Source organism: Hyla sarda, chromosome 6, assembly GCF_029499605.1.
Source record: "Hyla sarda isolate aHylSar1 chromosome 6, aHylSar1.hap1, whole genome shotgun sequence".
NCBI classification, from domain to species: Eukaryota; Metazoa; Chordata; class Amphibia; order Anura; family Hylidae; genus Hyla; species Hyla sarda.
Genome location: NC_079194.1, coordinates 92,110,756 through 92,135,318, shown reverse-complemented (window position 1 = coordinate 92,135,318; position 24,563 = coordinate 92,110,756). Strand labels below are relative to the sequence as shown.

The following is a 24,563-nucleotide window of genomic DNA, read 5'->3' as shown; positions in this document are numbered from 1 at the left end:
GTGCCGAAGTATGCCCGGCGGCGGCCGCCAGGCGGAATCTCCGCTCGCGGAATTCAGCGAGCGGAGATTCCGTAGTGTGAACGGGGCCAGACAGACTCTATTATAAGTCTATGGGGCCATCTCCTGCAACTGGATGGATATCGAAGGGAGTGAAGCTCACAGTTGTGCACTTCTCCCTTCTTTTAATGATCGTTTGGTGTCTGATCATTCAAAATGTCTGACATGTCCCTGTAAGCTTCTGTGACTGCAATGGATTTGGAGCATCATTCACAGAGCAGTGAGAGCATATTATCAATGGACGTAAACAGAGTGTCTGAGCTGTACTGGAGCACCGTTGCTGGGCCGGGTGAGGGGAGTATGATACAATTTGTTTTTTTTAAGCCCTAGCTGTAAGTATAATATATATATATATATATATATATATATATATATATATATAAATATATATATATATATATTTTTTTTTATAATTAATTTTGGCATACCCCTCTAAGTCTAGTAAACTAGAAACGGCCACACAGAGAACCTACCTAGATACTTCTTCCTGCATGTCATCCCCTCCTGGTTCATTACATACATGAGTGGTCTGCGTTGGAGGCCTGTGTCATTTTTGGAAAGTTAAAAAGACAGTGGTGTCACAAATGACAAGATGTTTATTGTTAAGTACAAGAAATATTCTGACCCACAAGCTGCCCATCTGTTGTGTGAAATAAAGCACACTGGTCATGTTACAATATTTTCAACATACCACATGCAGCATGCAATGCCACAGACACTGCCAATCTGTGTTACCTGTGAATGACTAGAAGATCCAGACAATCTCCATGGGCATTTCATTGGTAAGCCCCCTGTATTACCGCAGCACATGCACTGACTAGTTCTCTACACTCTGTTCCAAATTATTATGCAAATTATATCTTATTTACCTAAATAATTAATGTAAATAGCAGTCGGCATAATTCTCATGTTATCAGCTTTTAAGAGTACAATTCAAATTTTATTGAACAAACTTCCTAATAACAGTATTTTTTTTAAACATAAAAACTTACAATGCACTGTCCCAAATTATTACACACAGTAAGTTTCAAAAGACTTTATAGGTTGTAAAGAACTGAAAATTGTAATTTGTTGTGTTTTGCAGAATATTTACTGAAATCAAAAGCTATTTCATTCAAACTTTTAACAACATTTTAACTTTTTAAACATTTTAACAGGTCTTGTTACATTTTAACATAGGACCCTTATTTGACAGCAGCTTCACAAGTCTTGCATCCATTGAACTTGTGAGTTTTTGGACAGTTTCTGCCTGAATTTGTTTGCAAGATGTCAGAATAGTCTCCCAGAGCTGCTGTTTGGATGTAAACTGCCTCCCACCCTCATAGATGTTTTTCTTGAGGATGCTCCAAAGGTTCTCAATAGGATGGATGTCAGGGGAGGATGGAGGCCACACCATGACTTTCTCTCCTTTTATCCCCATAGCAGCCATTGATGCAGAGGTATTCTTTGCAGCATGATGATTTTATTATGGAAAGCATAGTTCTTCCTTTGGTACCAGGGAAGAAAGTGGTCAGTCAGAAATTTCACATACTTTGCAGAGGTCATTTTTACACCTTCGGGGACCCTAAAGGGTCCTACCAGCTCTCTTCCCATGATTCTGGCCCAAAACATGACTTCACCACCGCCTTGCTGACATTGCAGCCTTGTTGGAACAGGGTGGCTGTCGACCAACCATCCACTACTCCATCCATCTGGACCATCCAGGGTTGCATGGCACTTATCAGTGAACAGGACTGTTTGAAAATTAGTCTTCATGTATTTTTCTTCCCAATGCAGCAGTTATTCTGCTTATGGGCATTGGTTAGTGGTGGCCTGAATAGAAGGTTTATGCACAGTTGCAAGACTCTGGAGGACTCTACACCTCAATGTCCATGGGACTCCAGAGGCACCAGCAGCTTCGAATATCTGTTTGCTGCTATGTAATGGTATTTTAGCAGCTGCTCTCTTGATCTGATGCATAGATCAGGCAGAAATCTTCCTCAATGTTCCTTTATCTGCATGAACCAGTCTGTGCTCTGAATCAGCCACACATTTCTTAATAGTGCAATGAACACGCTTAAGTTTTCGTGAAATATCTAATGTTTGTATACCTCGTCCAAGGCATTGAACTATTTCACTCTTTTCATCAGCAGAGAGATCCTTTTTCTTTCCTATATAGCTTGAAAATGGTGCTCTGCTTAATAATGTGGAACACCCACCTTTAGTTGTTTTTCCTTAAATTGGGCTCACCTGGCAATCTAATTATCACAGGTGTCCGAGATTGTCTTCAGTGATCAAAAAAGCCCTGAGACACAATGCATGAGTTAAACTGGAAAAGAAAATATTTCATCTTTGTGACACTTAAATATAATTTGCATAATAATTTGGAACAGGGTGTAGTAGCGCCAACTACTATTTTATTATACAGTCTGGATTTTTATTTTATTTTATTTACAGTAGTGAATTTACAATAAAGTTATTCTGCATGATAAGGGATCACTATTGCAATACATTGTAAATATAACTGTGCATGTATGTAACTTTGCCCCTAGATGGTGCTGGGATGCTGTGATGGTGCTATAGTCCGGACTGTCAAACTGGATTTTGGACCAAGTGGCGATGATAATGACAAATGACAGTGATGTGGCTCTTATGCTCATGTCATCCCAGCTGATATCTGTACACAGTAGTATCTGCACCTGGTTACAGAGAGTCTAGCTGAAGCAAATGGTCCCTGGTATAGATGTTCACTTACAATGATGTTGTACCCTTTTTTACCCTTATGTGGTAGAAGGGCAGTTTTCCCTCCTTAGACACAGGGCTTGGGTACAGCTTCAACTTCTGCACCCCCAATTGTTACAACATGTTTAAGTGGTACCCCAGTACTTTTAAATGCATCCCCTATCCTTAGGATAGGGGATAAGATTCTGATCGCAGGGGGCCGAACAGGACCCCTTCCCTCCCTGTACATGCATTCTGTATGGGAGCCCTGAATATACATTGTTTGTGTATCTTTGGTGCTCCTATAGACAGTGCATGAAGCGTGTGCCAACATGCCGCCCCATGCACAGGTACAGACTGGCACCCGCTCTGGAGATCCAGCGTATAGGGGATGAGTTTTACAGTACAGTACTAGAGTAGCCTTTTAAGAATAACAGTACAGAATGCACTTATTGGGAAGCTATGGGTTAACATTAAGCTGCTTGCACACTCTCTTGCATAACACATCCTGTGCACAAATCGGATCTCTAGTTGTAACCTACAGAATATATATTTCATTAACCAAGGTTCATAAAGGGAAGCCATCAATAATGACCCAACCTCAAAGGGGTTATCCAGGATTTGAAAAACAGACTTGATTTTGTCAAAAATAGCACCACATCTGTCCTCAGGTTACGTTGGGTATTGCAGCTCAGTTCTATTGAAGTGAATAGAGCAGAGATGTAATACCACACTTAACATGAAGACAGGCTTGGTGCTGTTTTTTTTTTTTTTTAGAAGAAATTAGCTCTGTTTTCTATTCCCGGATAACCCCTTTAAAGAAGACCTGTCATCTCTAAAGACATGGTTTTTATAGTTATGGTCTGCATAAAATATGAATACTGGAATGCCTTTCCTAAGAACTCTGCATTGTCATTGTTCCTAAAAAATAGTGAAGAAGTTGTCAATTAGTTTTTCTTATTCTCCTTGACAATATGGCATGTCTCTACATAGTCCATAGACTGGCATTGCCCAGTCTGTACTACAGCGCGTTCCACAGGGCCAAGACTATAACAAGCCAGTTTAATTGGGTATTCTCATTATCAATAGTTATCTGCCCTATCGACAAAATAGGCGATAACTAGTGAATGTCTAGGAAGCTCGCCCACTGCAATCCTTACCGATCCCAAGAATGGAGGATAAATGTCCTCCAAATAAATGGAGCAGCAGCGTGCATGTGCGGTCAGCATTCCATTTATTCCATACGGGGCTTCTAAACATTGCAGAGTTCAGCAACGTTTGGAAAACCCTAATGAAAATGAGTAGAGCGCTGGTCATGCATGCTTCCGAGCTCGGCATAATACAAAAAAAGTATACAAATGTATATTGTGTGTATTGTAATATTCCTGTAGGTGTCCGTGCACTAGACTTGTGCACTAGAAACATTTTCGTTTTGTTTTGGAAAACAATTTCGGTTCAGTAATATTTTCAGTTTTGATTTTTCGGATACATTCGGTATTCGGGTGTTCGGTTTGATTTTTCGGATACATTCGGTATTCGGGTACATCCGGTAAATCTTTTCATTCTTTTTTGGACTTTAGCGATCCTAAAAAATTATGGAGGTACCTTTTCTATTAAAATTTCGTAGGGTACCATAAAAAAATAATAATAAAAAAAGATACAGTGGTGATGGAAAAAATTGTATCTAACGAAATGTATATTTTTTATTATGAAATGTTTATTCATTTTTAAACAGGGATCAATTTATGTGAGCGGGTAAAGCACTAAAAATGTAGCCGACAATAATAAAAATGTATTGCGATCCTCCTGTATAATGTATAGATGCGACGGCTGCTCTTCTATGGTCCCCTGCACTCACGTATATATACACATATTCATATTTCCAGCAGAGCTGTGATTGGCCAGATGGTTCCAGCCAATCACGGCTCTCTGTGAGAAATAGGAATATGTGTATATATACGCCGTGCAGGGGACCATAGGAGAGCGGCCATCACATCTATACATTATACAGGAGCATCACAGCGGGTGCCAGGAGTGATATCCGCAGTGATCTTTCCTTTACTACAAGTACTACTACTCCCAACATGGAATACACTTTGCTCCATGCTGGGAGCTGTAGTACCTGCATTAATAGACAGATCGCATCGGGTGTCAGAAGTTACACTCGCTGCAATATGTCTATTAATGCATGTACTACAGCTCCCAGCATGGAGCAGAGTGTGCTCCATGTTGGGAGTATTAGTACCTGCAGTAAGGGACAGATCCCAGGGATGTCACTCCTCCTGATACCCGCTGCGATCCTCCTGATGTGAATGTCGGGATCAGCTGTTCTCAGGGCTACAGAGCCGGGAGAACAGCTGACGCTGAGCCTTAGGTATACATCGTATATCTACTGCCCAGAAAGAACTTACAGTGAGCCTGCAATGTGTATACAGTATACACATTGCTGGCTCACTTAACCCCTTGCTGAGCTGTGCGCTATGCGCAAGCCCAGCAAGGAAATAGTTAACTTACACTGCTGGACAGTGTAGGTTAACCCTTTGGGCAGTATACACTATATACAGCTATCTATAGATAGCTGTATATAGTGTATACAGAAGACGAAGTCCGCTTACTTCCCTCGAGTATCGGGCAGGTCCGTGTAGCTCCGCCCCTAGTGATGACGTCATTAGAGGGCGGAGCTACAGAAGGAAACAAGGCTAGTTTATCTGAAGCTCTGTTCACATTGTACGTTTTGTATAATGTGAACAGACCCTTCTGGCAGTGTCTACCCAGACAGGGAGACTCCAGCTGTTGCTAAACTACAACTCCCAACATGCCCAGACAGCCAAAGGCTGTCTGGGCATGCTGGAAGTTGTAGTTTTGCACCAATTGGTGGCCCCCTGTTTGGGTAGACATTGCATCATGGGTGCTCTCCCCAGCGGACAGCGCCAAAAATGTCATAACCAATTTTTTGTGTTTTTTTTCTTCTGGTTTCAGATCCGTGTATGCAGAGGATTACGGCGGATTCGATGGATTATGGCAGATTATTTTTTTTTCTTTTAATAAAATGGTTAACGAGGGCTGTGGGGGAGTGTTTATTTTAAATAAAATAATTTTTCCAATGTGTTGTGTTTTTTTTAATTGAATTTTCAGGCTTTGTAGTGGAAGCTGGTCTTATTGACTGAATCCATTACAAAGCCAGGGCTTAGCGCTAGCCCCAAAAACAGCTAGCGCTAACCCCCAATTATTACCCCGGTACCCACCACCACAGGGGTGCCGGGAAAAGCCGGTACCAGCAGGCCCGGAGCGTCAAAAATGGCGCTTCTGGGCCTAGGCGGTAACAGGCTGGCGTTATTTAGGCTGGGGAGGGCCAGTAATTTTTGGCGCTGTCCACTGGGGAGAGCACCCATGATGCAATGTCTACCCAAACAGGGAGCCACCAATTGGTGTAAAACTACAACTCCCAGCATGCCCAGACAGCCTTTGGCTGTCTGGGCATGCTGGGAGTTGTAGTTTAGCAACAGCTGGAGTCTCCCTGTCTGGGTAGACACTGCCAGAAGGGTCCAGTTCTTGCTGGGCAGTAGATATACGATCAGGACGATCGCAGCGGGTGTCAGGAGGAGTGACATCCGCTGGGATCTGTCCCTTACTGCAGGTACTAATACTCCCAATATGGAGCACACTCTGCTCCATGCTGGGAGCTGTAGTACCTGCATTAATAGACATATTGCAGCGAGTGTAACTTCTGACACCCGCTGCGATCTGTCTATTAATGCAGGTACTACAGCTCCCAGCATGGAGCAGAGTGTACTCTATGTTGGGAGTAGTAGTACTTGTAGTAAAGGAAAGATCACTGAGGGTATCACTCCTGACGCCCGCTGTGATGCTTCTTTATAATGTATGGATGCGGAGGCCGCTCTCCTATGGTCCCCTGCACGGCCGTATATATACACATATTCCTATTTCTCACAGAGAGAAATATGATTATGTGTATATATACGTGACCCTAGAAGAGCGGCCGCCGCATCTATACATTATTCAAGAGGATCGCATACATTCGTTATTTACCGCATGCATTCGTTATTTTGCTATTCGCATTATCATGGCTATTCGGGAATGTTCAAAATATGTTTTCGTGCATTCGGATCGGTCCGAATGCCCGATAACTGTAAAATTCGGTAAATTAGACAATCGTGCCGAACCGAATTGCACATGTCTACCGTGCACTCTTACATTTTTATGCCTGGATAGTTATTGTAGCACTTTATACTGTTGTCTGTTGTTCTATACTGGAAAATATTAGAAGTTAAAGGGGTACTCCGGTGAAAACCTTTTTTCTTTTAAATCAACTGGTGGCAGAAAGTTAAACTTATTAGTAAATTACTTCTATTAAAAAATCTTAATCCTTCCTGTACTTATTAGCTGCTGAATACTACAGAGGGAATTCTTTTCTTTTTGGAATGCTCTCTGATGACATCATGACCACAGTTCTCTCTGCTGACATTATTATAATAATAATAACGCTTTATTTATTGTTGCCCTTAGTGGGATTTGAACCCAAGTCCCCAGCACTGCAAGGCAGCAGTGCTAACCACTGAGCCACCATGCTGCCCTTAGCATACATCTGCTATGCATGGTTACTAAAATGGACAGAGATGTCAGTAGAGAGCACTGTGCTCATGATGTCATCAGTGTTCCAAAAAGAAAGGAATTTCTTCTGTAGCATTCAGCAGCTAATAAGTACTGGAAGGATTAAGATTTTTTAATAGAAGTAATTTACCAATAGGTTTAACTTTCTGCCCCCAGTACTCCACCGGAGTACCCCTTTAATGGGACGATGGAGCTCAATATATGGCAACATCTGCAGGCTATACATTTGGATTCATATCTGTACAATGAGAACGCTTCACTTTTTTTTCAGAACACTACTCAAGCACTTTTATTTGTATGAGCAAAATAGGGAAAAGCGATAGATAGATATATAGTAGCAGTTACGTGATACACCACATAACCACCATCCACACAACTTGTGCAACCCAGTCCTCAACTCTGTGGGTAAAGAGAAGGTAAAAAAACGGCTATGACCCCCCCGACCTACGATTGCCCCGACATACGATCATTTCAACATACGATGGCCTCTCAGAGGCCATCGCATGTTGAAGGCAGCATCAACATACGATGCTTTTGTATGTCGGGGCCATCGCATAAACGGCTATCCGGCAGCGCAGATTGCTTCAGCTGCCACCATATAGCCGTTTACGGTGCCCCGTGTGGTCCGCTGACGATCACTTACCTGTCCTCGGGGCTCCGGCGCGTTCTCTTCGGGATCCCCTGCATCGTCGGCGCTCTCCATCATCGTCATCACTTCGCTGCGCATGCCGTCCCGTCATCCAATAGGAGCGGCGTGCATAGCGACATGATGGCGACGACAGAGAGTGAGGATGCCGGGGAAGCAGAGGCCTTGCCGGAGCATCGGGGACACCCCGGGGACGCGGTGACAGCGATGGAAGGCGACATCCAGGGCAGCGGTGACGAGCGGTGATGGTCCGGAGTGGCGGGGACATGTGAGTATAACCTTCAATACCAGTGGTCTTCAACCTGCAGACCTCCAGATGTTGCTACACTACAATTCCCAGCATGCCCGGACAGCCGTTGGCGGTCCGGGCATGCTGGGTGTTGTAGTTTTGCAACATCTGGAGGTCCGCAGGTTGTAGACCACTGTCCTATACTTTACATTGCACGGATCCCTCAACATACGATGGTTTCAACAAACGATGGTCCATTTGGAACGGATTACCATCGTATGTTGAGGGACCACTGTATATATGTGGAGGTTAGCTGAAACAGTTAACCTAATTTGTGGGAGGAATCTGGTCTTTATATACCCACCTGATCCACACAGGTGCTGTCGCCAGCACGCAAGATGTGTTTGCACTGGATGCTGTGGTTTTGACAGGAGGTTTGATTGCATATGTCGCAGTGAGGCACTGTTTGCTAGCCTAACTATGATGCAAGGAATACGGTAATGTGTTAAGCTGTCACGTCATGTACGCTTGGTTATTTTACCTCTTAGCGCCATAAGATCAGTGTGGTTGAAGGCTGATTGCTATCGTCAATCCGTAAAGCCTCATCTTTATAGTTTAGTTTCTGGTCATTATACACGCCTTGTTACAGCCAGGTTGACCTCACCGTTCCAGCTCTTTTGTTTCAGCTTACGTTATGTACTCTAGGTTGTTTCACCGCTTAGCGCTATGCATTCCGTGTGGTTGGAGGCTGATTGCTGTCGTCAAACCGTAAAGCTTCATCTTTATAGTTTCCTTTTTGGTCATTACATACGCCTTGTTACAGTCAGTTCGACCTTGCCATTCCAGGTAAGTGTTAAGCTGTCTCTTTGCATGCCTTTCGTACGTCACATGTCCCTGGGAGAGAGAGGCTGGCCGACAATCCTCGAGCCCGAGGCTCAATTCACGAGCCTCTTGTCATTTGTTTTTGTACGTTACTTACGCCCCTGTTAGAGGCAGATTGCTTGACAATCAACGAGCCTCATGTTGTTTCCGTTTCTATGTTTCATACGATTCTGTCCGAGGCAGATTGCACTGTCAGTCCACGAGCCTCATGTTGTTTCCGTTTCTGCGTTTCATACGATTCTGTCCGAGGCAGATTGCACTGTCAGTCCACGAGCCTCATGTTGTTTCCGTTTCTGAGTTTCATACGATTCTGTCCGAGGCAGATTGCACTGTCAGTCCACGAGCCTCATGTTTCCGTTTCTGCGTTTCATACGATTCTGTCTGAGGCAGTTTCAGTCCACGAGCCTCATGTTGTTGCCATCTCTATCTTGCTTTGTTTGTTACTATGCATCTGATTGTGGTCTTAGTTGTACACGTCTTAGTGTTAAGTTCTTTGATGTGGGTTCAGCTTGTTCATGTCTTGTCGTGTGTACCTGTTGGGAAATTTGCCCTTATCGGTCTTTGTAACCTGCTGGTCATGTATATTTTCTTTTGCAATAAGCCTCAGAGCGTAGCAGTAATAATCTTCTTTACACCTGCAAGTATGTGGAGACTACCTTACTGGTACACGAAACCTCAGGTTAAGTATGTTATATACTTCTATGTTTTTTCTATGTGGGTCTGTTGTTGTCACTTTAAGTATGGCATGGTTCAATAGGATAACTTATATGTGTAGCTCGGGACACTTTTCAAATCTTCCTCTTCTGGCACTACCTATCTAAATACCTACTGACGTTTGTGTTTTAGCCACTTTTCTAACCGACTCATTGTACCTTCTGTCTATCTAGCACTTCGACATTTTCTATATTTGACACTTGGGTTACCTCTATCCATGCGCTCCCTGGTAGTACCATCCTGGTAGGTGCTATGGATCTAGTAGTGCCAAGGGGCATATCTAGAAATTTATCTTGGCTTCGGCTCCATAACAGCTGCGCCAGCTTCTGGGTAGGGGCTTCTCTTTGTCAGTTATCACTTAGATGTTAAGTAAGTTAAGGGCACTGTTATCGCTCTGTTCCATTGACATGTTCCAACCTCCGGCTGTTAACTGGAGTATTTTGTCTGTTATCTTGGGTTCATATGACGTAGGTTATGCTTAACCATTAATTCATGTATTACCTAACTGAGGTATTTTTGCCCCCTTCTCTAGGATACCCTTCACGGCCACCCAGGCACACCCCAGGCCTAATTATTCATGCAAGTGGTACCCTACTTACGGTACATATAAGAATCCAACCACAAGTGGAGGTTAGCTGAAACAGTTAACCTAATTTGTGGGAGGAGTCTGGTCTTTATATACCCACCTGATCCACACAGGTGCTGTCGCCAGCATGCAAGATGTCCCCACCCTCCCTTCCCCTTTTTTTTTCTACAGTCACTCTCAGGGTATCCCCCTTCTCTAGGATACCCTTCACGGCCACCCAGGCACACCCCAGGCCTAATTATTCATGCAAGTGGTACCCTACTTACGGTACATATAAGAATCCGACCACAAATAGATATACGGCACATAATTTAGAGTTCGGTGTAAACATGTACTGTTATAATACTAATATTATAACTAATACTGTTATAATACTAATAATATCTTCCACAATGGTAAAAGCAATAAACTAAGATATATTACTCTGTGAGGAAACAAGAATTGATCTTACCTGCCTTCACTGTCATTCCTAAATGTAATGAGAATACAAAAAAAAATTTAAATTACTGTCATAATGTCTTTCTTTCTATATAATATTACACAAATCTGAGAAGCCTAAAATACAATATCCAAAGGGTATATTAACAGCTTATTGCACAGGGTACATATAGTATTAATCTACATATCGCTTGTCTTACACTGATTGAGAGTTGCATCTTGTATTAGTGTCCACATGTGATTTTTTTGTGCAGAATTTAACCTGCAGTTTGAATTTTATAGCTGCATTTATTGCAGATTTTCATCACTGACTTCAATACGGTCAAAATTTGTTGCAGATTTTGCTGTGGACTCACTGCTGGCCGGCTGCAAAATATTCAATTCTGGAATTTATTTTTTATTTTTATTAAACTTATAAACTGCACCAAAACCCTTAGGCTATGTTCACACCTCAGAATTTGCACATAAAGATGTGGCATTCCGACTAAATGGTGCGGACGCAGAATTCAGCATCTTTCTGCATTTATGCAGAATTCATGTGAATTCTCCATGGATGGAAAAAGGTGCTTTTCATTCATTGCATTTGTTAAATTTCATGCAGAATCCACGCAAATTCCACACAGAATTCACATCAGTTCCGCATTATGCAGAAATCCGTGTGGAAATTCTGATGTGTGAACATGGCCGTGCACTTCATAGCTGCAGTCAAAACCCTCTTTCACTGGAAACAGTCGGTAAGCTTGTCATCAGACACATCTTTCGGGGGAATCTGTCAGCTGCAATTCACAATCCAAACTGCTGACACTGACAGATAGTTGTTAGAAGAAGGAGACGCACCTTTCATGCTGTGCTTCCATACTGTAGAAAAGTGCTTTTATTCTCTAGACCAGTGGTCTTCAACCTGCGGACCTCCAGATGTTGCAAAACTACAACTCCCAGCATTCCCGGACAGCCGATGGCTGTCCGGGTATGCTGGGAGTTGTAGTTTTGCAACATCTGGAGGTCCACAGGTTGAAGATCACTGCTCTAGACCAAAAGTCAGAGAGATGTTCCCAAGCCCCTAAAAAGCTGACTGAACTCTTGCTTACTCCCTCTTCCATCTCTGTCCCGACTTCATTGACCTCCGTCATCTGGGAGCCAAGCCCTGTTTCCAAATATCACACCTGCTCATAACTTGTAAGCACAGCACAGGAATGAACTTGGGAACAGGGCTTGGCTTCCAGTTGTCAATCAAAGTTGGGAGGGTGTGAGGGGTTGTTCCAGCCCTCAGCACTTCAGGGGCTTAGGAACGTCTCTTTGACTCTTTGCATCAGAGAATAGGAGCATTTGTCTATGTTAGGCTGGGTTCACATCACGTTTTCTCCCATACGGGCGCGCATACGGCAGGGGAGAACTAAAACCTCGCACTCCCGTATGCCTTTCTATGCGCTCCCGTATGTAATTCATTTCAATGAGCCGGCCAGAGTGAAAGGTTCGGTCCGGTCGGCTCATTTTTGCGCCGTATGCACTTTTTCCCTGCACCTAAAACTGTGGTCAACCACGGTTTCAGGTCCGGTTGTAAAAGCACATACGGCGCAAAAATGAGCCGACCGGACCGAACCTTTCACTCTGGCCGGCTCATTGAAATGAATTACATACGGGAGCGCAAGGTTTTAGTTCTCCCCTGCCGTATGCGCGCCCGTATGGGAGAAAACGTGATGTGAACCCAGCCTAACATAGACAAATGCTCCTATTCTCTGATGCAAAGAGTCAAAGAGACGTTCCTAAGCCCCTGAAGTGCTGAGGGCTGGAACAACCCCTCACACCCTCCCAACCGGACCTAAAACCGTGGTTGACCACAGTTTTAGGTGCAGGGAAAAAGCGCATACGGCGCAAAAATGAGCCAACTGTACCGAACCTTTCACTCCGGCCGGCTCATTGAAATGAATTACATACGGGAGCGCATACGAAAGCATACGGGAGCGCAAGGTTTTAGTTCTCCCCTGCCGTATGCGCATCCGTATGGGAGAAAACGTGATGTGAACCCAGCCCTTATAAAAGCACAGACAGATATATGAAAGGTACCATGTGCCCTAACAGATATCTAACAGGGTCAGCAGTTTGGAATGTGAATTGCAGCTGACAGATTCCATTTAACATTCTTGCTGCATGCCAAAATTCATAATTCTAAAATGGCCCTTAGACTTCTTTGGGTGCCGTATTAGGGTACATCCACATGTACCCGATTTTTCTGTCACAAACCTGTGGCGAACATTCTGCCAATATTGTCTGTGTAAGGCTGCATTCACACCACGTTTTTGCAATACAGTTCCCGTATACATTTTCAATGAGAAAACCGTACGGAACCGTTTTGAAAACCGTATGCATTGACTCTCCATTGAAAACCATCTGCCAAATGAGGCATCCGTTTTGCGTATTGTACGGTTTTGTCCGGTTTTCTCCCTGTATCCAAAACTGTAGCCAACCAGGTTTTTTTGTCTGGGTGAAAAACCATATTAAACCATATACTTTTTTTTTTTTTTTTTTTACATGGGAGTTAATGGGAACCGTATAAAACCGTATGTGCATACGGTTCCATTCAGTTTGCACCATACGGTTTTTGACTTTGCACAGTTTTTCTTCTTGGAATTTCAATCAAACAAGTGAAACTTTATGCATAATGGAAAGTTGAAACGTATAATTTTTCTTCTTAAAAAACGGATTGAACCAGACATCAGTTTTCTGATAAAAATTTGTCCACACGTTTTGATACAGTTTAGTCCAGTTTTGAGGAATCCGTTTTTCATCAAAAACCTGATACGGGAACTGTATTGAAAAAACATGGTGTGATTGCAGCCTTAGATGCAGATTTTGCTCCATAATTCACCCCTGCTACATTGAAAAAGGTGAAGTGACATGTTAAAATCTGCTCTACGGGTCAGTTACTACAGGATAATTTGTACGACACATGAAGGCGATTTGTTAAATATAAACCATTGGCCTGTTATTGTCATCTTTAGCATATTTTATCTGCACAAACCCATAGGTAATATCCGCAGCAATTCTGCAACATGTATATATTTATGATATATATATATATATATATATATATATATATATATATATATATATATATATATATATATCATCATTTGTATTCCAGTATTGGCGATAATAGCAAACATGTAATACAATATAATATATTATAAAAATAAATCATCTTACCAGTCTCGTTCTCTATGTTCTCTTGCAACTGAAAGAAACATAAATACCAGATTGTTCTTATTTTATTATTATTATAATATCAGAAGAATAGCAATTTATGTCCCTTAGGAAAATAGGAAAAACAATGGGTTATTCTTGCTCAGACACAGATAATATATGATTCATTGAATCATATAATATTTAACATTATTGCATATCTTACTGACGTTTCACAAGAAAATCGAAATTACTTGAAAATATTAATACAAATGTGTCAATCTTACCAGCATCCGTGGACGGCCCGCAGCCCATGTCTGCAATGTGTCGCAGGATCCCAGGAATAATTCTCAATTTCCTTTGCTGGGTCATTTCTGAGATGGGTTTAACAGATTATTTTACAGCTGATCTTAGAATGAATTAATCTTAAGTGACTATGGGCGGAATGATAGGGACACCGGTGCCTGGCAATAGACATTAGGAAGAATGTAGATATTTTTGGAAGTAAAAAGTTTGAGTCACTGTAAACTGGTGTTTATAGAAAAATGAATTGGATGGATTGTTTTGTTATTTAGTATCAGATATGAGGCAGAAGCTCTAGCTCTCCTAGCACCTGTATAAAAAAAATAGGAGCGAGATCTTTGTCACCAGTACAGAAGAGCACACTGCACAGCGCCACATATTTGGTATTGGCTGGGTCTGGTATTGCAGGTCAGCTTCCATTTGATGAAATGGGACTGAGATACAGTATTAGCTTCTTTGACTCTCTGAAGGCTCTTAGACTCAGGCACTGTGTTTTAAACCATATATTTTGAGATGTAAAATGTTTGTTTTTTATGGCTCAAAAAACTGCTCTTTTCCCCCACTGCATTGCACTAAATTCAATGTGTCAGATCACATGTAGTTTAAGCGTCTATTCACGTGGCAGAATTTCCTCTTGCGGAATTCCGCCTCAAATTAAAGCCCATAGACTCCTATGGGATTCCACACTTTTCCGCAAGCGTATTTGCCGTACCTGAAATAAAAAAAAATAAAAAAAAATAAAAAAAAAACTACAAAAAAAAAAAAAAAACATCAGAAAAAAAAATGGTCAAAATGAAAAATTCGAAATGTTTTTCTAAATGGCAGAAAGTAAACCTTTAAAGCAGTGGTCTTCAACCTACGGTCCTCCAGATGTTGCAAAACTACAACTCCCAACATGCCCGGACAGCCTTTGGCTGTCCGGGCATGCTGGGAGTTGTAGTTTTGCAACATCTGGAGGTCCGCAGGTTGAAGACCACTGCTCTAAAGTTTAAGGCTCATCTTGTCTATAAAATAAGCTGGGCTATTTGTTATTTATATATATATATATATATATATATATATATATATATATATATATATATATATATATATATATATATATATATGTCTGAGGCTCAAAATGAGTTGTAAATACCGTGAGTTTTAAACATTTCCCTTAGAAAGTGGGCTCCAAACTGTGGCCCTACGGCTGTTGCAAATCTCCCCGCATGACACTTTACCCCTTAAGGCCATGTTCACACATCCAAAATTTCTGTGCTGAATTCAGCATCAAAATCCTGCCGGAAATTCCGGAGCAGCAGAGTCCCATTGTAGTTGATGGGATTCTGCTGCACTGCGCACACGGCAGAATTTCCCGGCCAAATTTTTATGGCGTGGAAATTCAGTTCATTCTTTGTACGGACTCCGCACAGAATCCATAGCCATCTATGAGATGGCACATTCTTGTACAGAATTAACATGCTGGTGCCCGCAGTCTCCAGGATGTCCAGAATAGCCTTAGGCTATTTTCAAACTGCAGAATTTCTCCACATAAGAATTCCGCACAGAAATTCTGCAGCAGCAGAGTCCCATTAATTTAATAGGATTCCACTGCAATGGGCAGACAGCAGAAACATCTGGCGCGGAAATCCTGTTTCCAGCATCCGTGAAAACATTGAATGTATTCAATGTTTCTGCAGAGTCCACCCGGAAATGCATTGCCGTCTATTGACGCCACCTTTTCGAGCAGTCTTACGCTGGCACCCGCAGTTTGCAGAATGTCCACACAGTTTCCGTGCAGACATTCTGCCGTGTGAACCTGGCCTTAACCTAATAACACAGTCACATTGGGTATAATAATGACATATCTGTCAGCCAAAATATCTATTACTAGCTCATGTGATATACCATGAGGCTTCCTCCTAAATTCCACAGAAATAAAAAGTGATTTCAGCCATCTCCAGATCTGTCATGTATGAAATCAGCGCACAAGATTCATTCCTCGTATCTGGGAAACCTTCATGGCATAATCCGAATCTCCACAGATAAGAAACCAGGACAAAGTGCAGGGAACAGCGATCTGGGCAACAGGTCACTAAACCAGCAGCAGGAGTCAAGCTTTTCACTTACACACTAGGGCAAAGGCTGTGCAAGCTACACAACTATTACATTTCCCAGTCTTTTCAGGAGCGATACATTTTTCCTTGCTATTTCTATTAAAGTATAACTGCATTTGTATTGATTTTGTGATTTATAATGCAGTGCAACCATTGTACAATGTCGCCATGCCACACAAAACATTACGTAAACGGCAGCAGACAATTACTTTAAGAAATACAAGATGAAAATGAAGATGCATGGCCCCCATGGGACCATAATAATCTGCATTCTTCAGCCTGCTGGAGGAGCACAGTGCCACCTCCGAGGCAGACAGGCAGATCAGGTCTGTCCAGCTTCCTGCTGCCATTGCGTGATCCTCCATACATCCGCCGCCCCTGTTACAGAGTGTCACCCCAGTAGTAAGGTAACTATATGGGAAGGAGGTTTGTTACAGTGTGTCACCCAGGCAATAAGGTGGGGAGTGTCAAAGGGCGGAGCCAATGGGCAGGGTCAAGGGGTAACAAAATTTACTTTCGCCTAGGGTGGCAAAAATACTTGCACCAGCCCTGTCCCCACCTACAATACTTCTGTGGTGTAGTTCTGGGGTGATGCACAGTTTGTGAAGCCAGGGTAGCGTTAAACACCACGGTCCAAGATTTAGACAGTTCTCCTGGGTCAAGCACTGGGGACAATAATAATCACAGATGCAGGGTTATGGAATACTATCTTTTACTGAGGCAGGAATGATGGTAATATTGTAATATCCCAGTACAGGACATGGTCCTGTACTACCCTTAGGCCCTGTCAGGTTGAGACCCTCAGTGACCTGGGGGCTCCCCCGCAGGGTCTCCCTCTGTTGTTTCCAGAATGTTGTGTATACTGCTTTAATGTATTGACAGGATCCTAATGTATGGATAGAGCAGAGGACCTGTGAGAGGTTGTCTCAAGGACCTGTAAGTCTGTCACATGTTATGTTATGCAGTCACATGATTTGTTGTGACATGTTCTCCCAGAGAGCACCAGCTTAACCTATTACCCGCAGCTTGACCAATGGGCTTTAGTCCAGCCCCCTGATAATAAAAAGGGGCGGCCATTGCAATTCACTCTTCTCTTAACACCTGCTACTGAGCACAGCTAACACCAGAGATCTCAGTGCTAGTGACCAGCATTTGGAAGGCCACAAAGCTACAGTCATTCCAGTAAGTCAAAAGTCTATGTCTGCTGTCACTACAAGTAGTCAAGTCCTGCACATAGTCAAGCCTCAAGATAATTGTCTCAAGTCTATTACAAGTATAATTGGTCCCAGCAAGCTGCGAAGTCCTTCTGGGTTCCTGGCCATCTCTCTGGGAATCTGGCCTAGCTGTGAAGATAATACCATCTGTCTTAAACTCAGTAAAGCCTCCATTAAACCATAACTGGTTGTGGACTCTCCTTTCCTTAACTAGCCATTGGAATAGTGGAGATACCGCTTGTGTGGTTCCGGTACCAAAAACCACTCTGGGGTTAGCAACATCTTGCCCCCGGGGTTAATACCATCTGACACAATGAAGGAGAACAGAGGGAGCACTCACGATTGGGAAGTAACTTCAAGTGGTTTCTTTATTCTTTAATAGTCAGTGCGGTGCATACAATCCATAAAGTGGGATGCCAGGAGTGCGAACAGATCTGGTGAACAGCTGCTTTCGTGCCGAACAAGCAGCGCTTCTTCTGACCAACCCCTTCTGTCACCTGGGAGCAGGTAAATACACCTACTTACTCCACGTCACGGAAGGAGGCGTTACACTTCGTTCATCAAAGTAGTCTAAAAACAGCAATTGCAAAAAACAACCTTTACAAGCCTCCAGCAAGCATTAAACAAATGCATTCATCTCCAATCTGTCATTTAATCCTAGATTTCCCAAGGCATCTTCTTTCTTCAGAAGATTCGTACGTGTGTCCATGCCAGCCGCTGCAGCTACTCGTTCTATGCCCAAGAATTGTAGTGCTTTAGGGTCATTATTGTGTGCCTCCTTCAAATGCTGCATTGGTCTGGGGGAGCCTTTACCCATTTTGAGGGAATTTACATGCTCCCGAAATCTAATATGGCTAGGCCGGGTTGTACAGCCGATATAGAATCTGTGGCAGCTGCAGCGGATGGCATAGACCACATTTGTAGTACCACAACGTATGAAACCTCTACACCTCCTAACATTACAAATTTATCGGTGCAGCAAAAGCTGCACCAATTACAGGTCCAGCATCTATGCGTCCCTTTCAAGGAGCTTTTGGTGAGCCAATTGTCCTCTAACGGAGTATTGAAGCTGCTTCTAACCAAGGTATCTTTCAAGTTACTTGGGGACGATTGGAAACCCCTTATTTCAGATCGGGATTGTCCTGCAGCAAGAACCAGTTATTGTTGATGGCTTTCTTTAACTTTTGAGCCACCGGGCTGTAAGCAAAAGAAAAAGAAAAGCGATGTTTTGTGTTCTGATCTTTATCTTGGTAATTCTTTCGGAACCTTTTATTTTTCAATAATTCAGGACGGTCACAATTATAAGCTTTCGTAAAGGCCTCTTCTAGAATTTTTAGTGGATACTCTCTCTGGCTTAATCGGGTCTGCAATTCCCTTACCTGCACCACGAAATCCTCATCCCGACTATTAATTCTCCTTAGTCTAAGGAGCTGTCCGTAAGGACTGAATGCTTTTTTTTAATGCTTGCTGGAGGCTTGTAAAGGTTGTTACTTTGCAATTGTTGTTTTTAGACTACTTTGATGAACGAAGTGTAACGCCTCCTCCCGTGACGTAGAGTTAGTAGGTGTATTTACCTGCTCCCAGGTGATAGAAGGGGTTGGTCAGAAGAAGCGCTGCTTGGCACCAAAGCAGCTGTTCACCAGGTCTGTTCGCGGACTCCTGGCGTCCCACTTTATGGATTGTATCCACCGCACTGACTTTTAAAGAATAAAGAAACCACTTGAAGTTACTTCCCGATCATGAGTGCTCCCTCTTATCTCCTTCATCGTGCATGTCATGAACTGTTCTCATTTAGGGGTTGAGCACGGGAAGACTCACATCAATGGTCCCTCTCCCAAGTATTGCTGCTGTTGCCTAAGTGCACACTGGAAAAATCTTGAAAGTGCCGTCCTCTGTTTCTCCACTCATCATTAATACCATCTGATCCCACCACCTACACTGCTACACTTGTGGTCCCGCCATACACCGGCGATCCACCACAATATCATTTACAGTACAGCTCAGAGAAGGAGAAGTGCACAGTAACTGTGGGGGCACTGTGGGGATTTTCGCCTTGCTGGGGCTTGTAGTTGCCTTCACTTGACTGAATGATGACTGCTATGGACTTTATACAGTCATGGCCATAAATGTTGGCACCCCTGAAATTTTCCTAGAAAATGAAGTATTTCTCACAGAAAAGAATTGCAGTAACACATTGTGGTGTTCCAGTACGGGATATGGTCCCGTTTGGTCCTTCTGTCCCATCAGGTTGGGTCCCTGTCTGTCCCCGGGGCTCTCCTGCAGTATCTCCCCCTGTGTATGTTGGTTTCCCATAAAGGGTTTTCACATAATGAGTAAAGGACCTTTATTGTTAGTCACATGATTATGTTTAAGTCATATGATTGTTACCCATAGAGCCCAGTTACCAGGTGACCTCTCTAGTGACCTATGGGCTCCTTGCACAGCCCCCCTTTATAAGGTGGGGAGGAGCTGCAATCTCTCTCTTAGTTCCTGAGGTAAAGTGCGGTCAAGTCATTTCAGTATAAGTGTTCAGAGCATTGGAGGCCTCAAGCCTAAAGTCTGCAGCCACCTGTCAATTGCAAGTAAGCTAAAGTCATCTAATTGTCAGTCATCAAGTCTGCCAAGTTAAGTCTACTGTCTAGTCACCATGGCCTGCATTATAGTCAGTCTACCTACTGCAAGTCCCACAAAGCCTGCGTGGTCCCCCTGTGTCACTGGTCTGGGATACTGGCTGAACTGTATAGACTGTACCACCTGTCTAACCTCAGTAAAAGCTACCGTTACCTTTAACCTGGCCTTGGACTCTTTATTGCCCCTGCCTGACCTAGGACTAGCGGTACTACCTTAGGGTGGTTATTTAGGAAACCCACGCCCTGGGCAACACCATCTTCCAGGGTGTGGTTATATAGGTTAATACCATCTGCCCCTTACACCTCACACCCCGTGGCTCACCACAACATGTTTCGCTATACACATGTTTATTCCCTTTGTGTGTATTGGAACTAAACCCTGTTCAATGATGTTTTGGGGTTGTTTTGCCGCCTCTGGCACTGGGGGCCTTGAATGTGTGCAGGCATCATGAAGTCTGAGGATTACCAATGGATTTCGGGTCGCACTGTACAGCCCAGTGTCAGAAAGCTGGGCTTGCGTCCGAGATCTTGGATCTTCCAGCAGGACAATGACCCCAAACATACGTCAAAAAGCACCCAGAAATGGATGGCAACAAAGCGCTGGAGAGTTCTGAAGTGGCAGCAAGGAGTCCAGATCTAAATCCCATTGAACACCTGTGGAGAGATCTTAAAATTGCTGTTGGGAAAAGGCGCCCTTCCAATAAGAGACCTGGAGCAGATTGCAAAGGAAGAGTGGTCCAACATTCCGGCTGAGAGGTGTAAGAAGCTTATTGATGGTTATAGGAAGCTACTGATGTCAATTAATTTTTCCAAAGGGTGTGCAACCAAATATTAAGTTAAGGGTGCCAATAATTTTGTCCAGCCCATTTTTGGAGTTTGGTGTGACATTATGTCCAATTTGCTTTTTTTCTTCCCTTTTTTGGTTTAGTTCCAATACGCACAAAGGGAATAAACATGTGTATAGCAAAACATGTGTTACTGCAATCCTTTTCTGTGAGAAATATTTCAGGGGTGCAAACATTTACGGCCATGACTGTACTTTAGATTGAAGGCTTTTGATTTGTTACTGATATTATCCTAGCTAACTTTAGACTGACTACTGTACATTCCCCCAGAGCTTCTAGCTTATCACCAGGCTTGGAACTGTACCTATGCGATGGGGTGCTTGTAAATGGTGTGGCTGGAGACATTTGAGTTCTTCCAGGGCCCTTTTTCAGATTACCACAGACTTTTCCCAATTCCTTTCCACACCTTAGCTCAACTCCTAACACAGAATGTAACCGGACAAAATCCTTCCACCGTACATTACTCAAGGGACAAGCTAGGGTGCATCCCATTGAGGAATCAGGATCACATGGATTACTCTGCATGACTCCCCTTAAAGATACAGTAAACACTGATAATCATATGCATAACACAAAATCACAAGACTACAAAATACAATATACTCAGCGCAATGTTTACCTGACAGGACAACATCCTGTACTGGGTTACCACACTGCATTTATGGTGCTGGTCTCCCCATATAGGAAAGGGACCTTACAGTTATAATGAAGTGATGATACATTCTAGCAAGTATACTGCCTGAAGACAAGAGGGGGCAGATGCAGGTCACAATAATAGCGTTAATAGTAGCAATAATAGCGTTCATTCTAAACCATGCCCTCCTGTGATGACCAATAGCTCCACCATACAGTGGTCCCTCAAGTTACAATATTAATTGGTTCCAGGACGACCATTGTATGTTGAAACCATTGTATGTTGAGACCATTACTCTATGGAAACCTGGTAATTGGTTCTGAAGCCACCAAAATCTCATCCAAAAAATAGGAAAAAGTGAGAATTAAAGGAAAATAAGTAGATAACTAATACAGATAAAGCAAATCCTTACATATAAAAGTAATAAAGATCTGCTGGGAGCTGTAATCACTATCTATGTCAGTGTTTCCCAACCAGGGTGCCTCCAGCTGTTGCAAACCTACAACTCCCAACATGCCCGGACAGCCGTTGGCTGTCCGGGCATGCTGGGAGTTGTAGTTTTGCAACAGCTGGAGGCACCCTGGTTGGGATACAATGGTTTATGTAGAGAACAGGAGCTTCTTCAGGGTCCTATACAGTACACACAGTGTCCCAAATGGAGCCACCCTTACTTGGTGTCCAAAGGAGCAGCTAACCCTGGCACAGGTAAGGAGTAGTACAGAACGTGTAGTTCCTCCCTGTACTGTCGGGGGCGCTACCAAACAGCCAGTCAGTGCTTGCACTTCAGTAATGATTTACCAGTAAAATGCTCATTCCGATTGGTCAGTTCCTCCAGTTGTGACACGTTTCACAGATCTGGACTGTCTGTAGCATTGTATTTTGAGTCTGGTTTCAAGTTACAATGGTCCAGAAAAAAACATTGTATGTTGAAACTATTGTATGTTGAGGCCATTGTAAGTTGAGGGATCACTGTACAGCTAGCTATTGGACATTGTGTGCGGCATGGTTTCACATGCACTCAATGATTGTGATTGGCACTCGCCCCCTCTCTTCTTGGAAAGGTAAACTTGCAAGATGACAAGGGAGCAGAACAGGTAGGACATTGTCTGCTCCCCTCCTCTATCATTAATAATGTATTCTGAGACTTCTGCCGAGACTAGAAAAGCTTATAGCTCAGTAATGATATCTCTAAGACAGCTCCTGGGACTGGGCGAGCTGGGTTATAGCTCAGCGATGAGACCATTTTAGACTGGGAAAGATGGATTTCCACTGTGATAATATGCTCTGAGGATTCTGCAGAGATTCAGAAAGTCAAAGGGGTGCTCCGGTGGAAAACTTTTTTTTTTTATTATTCAACTGTTGCCAGAAAGTTAAATAGATTTGTAAATTACTTCTATTAAAAAATCTCAATCCTTCCAGTACTTATCAGCTGCTGTATAATTCAGAGGAAGTTCTTTTCTTTTTTAATTTCTTTTCTGTCTGACCACAGTGCTCTCTGCTGGCAGCTCTGTCCATGTCATGAACTGTCTAGAGCAGGAGCAAATACCCAAAGAAAACCCCTCCTGCTCTGGACAGTTCCTGACATGGACAGAGGTGTCAGCAGAGAGCACTGTGGACAGACAGAAAAGAAATTCAAAAATATAAAAGAACTTCCTCTGTATTATACAGCAGATGATAAATACCGGAAGGATTAACATTTTTTTAATAGAAGTAATTTAGAAATCTGTTTAACTTTTTTTTTTTTTTATCAAAAAAATCAAAAGAAAAAAAAAAAAAAAAAGTTTTTCACCGGAGTACCCCATAAGCTATAGCTCAGTGATGATACGTTCTGGTACTGCTATTAGGTATCGAAAGACTAGGTTTTGGCAATTCTGAAACTGCTGTTGAGACAGGGAAAGCTGTGATTTAGCTCAGTGGTGATACCTTTTGACTTAAAGGGGTACTCTGGTGGAAAACAAATGTTTTCAAATCAACTAGTGCCAGAAAGTTATACAGATTTGAAAATTACTTCTATTTAAAAATCTTAATCTTTCCAGTACTTATCAGCTGCTGTATGCTCCAGAGGAAGTTGTGAAGTTCTTTTCTGTCTGACCACACTGCTCTCTGCTGACAGCTCTGTCCGTATCAGGAACTGTCCAGAGCAGGAGAGGTTTTCTATGGGGATTTGCTCCTACTCTGGACAGTTCCTGACACTGACAGAGGTGTCAGCAGAGAGCACTGTGGTCAGACAGAAAAGAACATCACAACTTCCTCTTGATCATACAACAGCTCATAAGTACTGGAAGGAATAAGATTATTTAATAGAAGTAATTTACAAATCTCTAACTTTCTGGCACCAGTTGATTTAAAAACGTTTGTTTTCCACCAGAGTACCCCTTTAAAGGGGTTATCCAGGGATAGAAATACAGATCTTATTTCTTCCAAAAACAGCACCACCTCTGTCCTCAGGTTGTGTGTGGTATTGCAGCTCAGTTCCATTGAGACAAGTTGTAATACCACACCCAACCTGAGGACAGGGGTGGTGCTGTTTTTAAAAGAAATTAGCTCTGTGTTTCTATCCCTGCTAAGAATGAGAAATCTGGGTTACCACTCCGTGATCATACATTCTGAGATTTCTGTTGAGCCTGGAAAAGCTAGGTTAAAGTCTTGTTATACTATGTAGTACATTCTATCTTTATTCTCCTGTCACTAGGCCATGTTTATCAACTAACATTCATTGTAATACCTCTCAAAGTATGCAAAAATAAAAAGGAGAACAGAGAAATAGAAGCTCTAAG

The 24,563-nt window shown here is 42.8% G+C and overlaps 1 long non-coding RNA gene across 3 annotated transcripts in view; it reads right to left on the bottom strand.

The window, feature by feature from the left end:
• Window positions 1-24,563, bottom strand: part of LOC130275874 (uncharacterized) — a 31,318-nt gene extending 6,755 nt beyond the window's left edge. Inside the window, exons 1-5 of one of the 3 annotated variants that reach the window (XR_008844936.1) lie at window positions 24,512-24,563; window positions 14,352-14,438; window positions 14,089-14,116; window positions 10,898-10,915; window positions 531-599 (exon numbers count right to left, since the gene is read on the bottom strand). This is a non-coding gene — a long non-coding RNA (uncharacterized LOC130275874). Of the gene's footprint in view, window positions 1-530; window positions 600-10,897; window positions 10,916-14,088; window positions 14,117-14,351; window positions 14,770-19,849; window positions 20,044-24,511 lie in introns of those variants that run through there. The other 2 variants (XR_008844935.1, XR_008844934.1) reach the window with 2 other exon arrangements.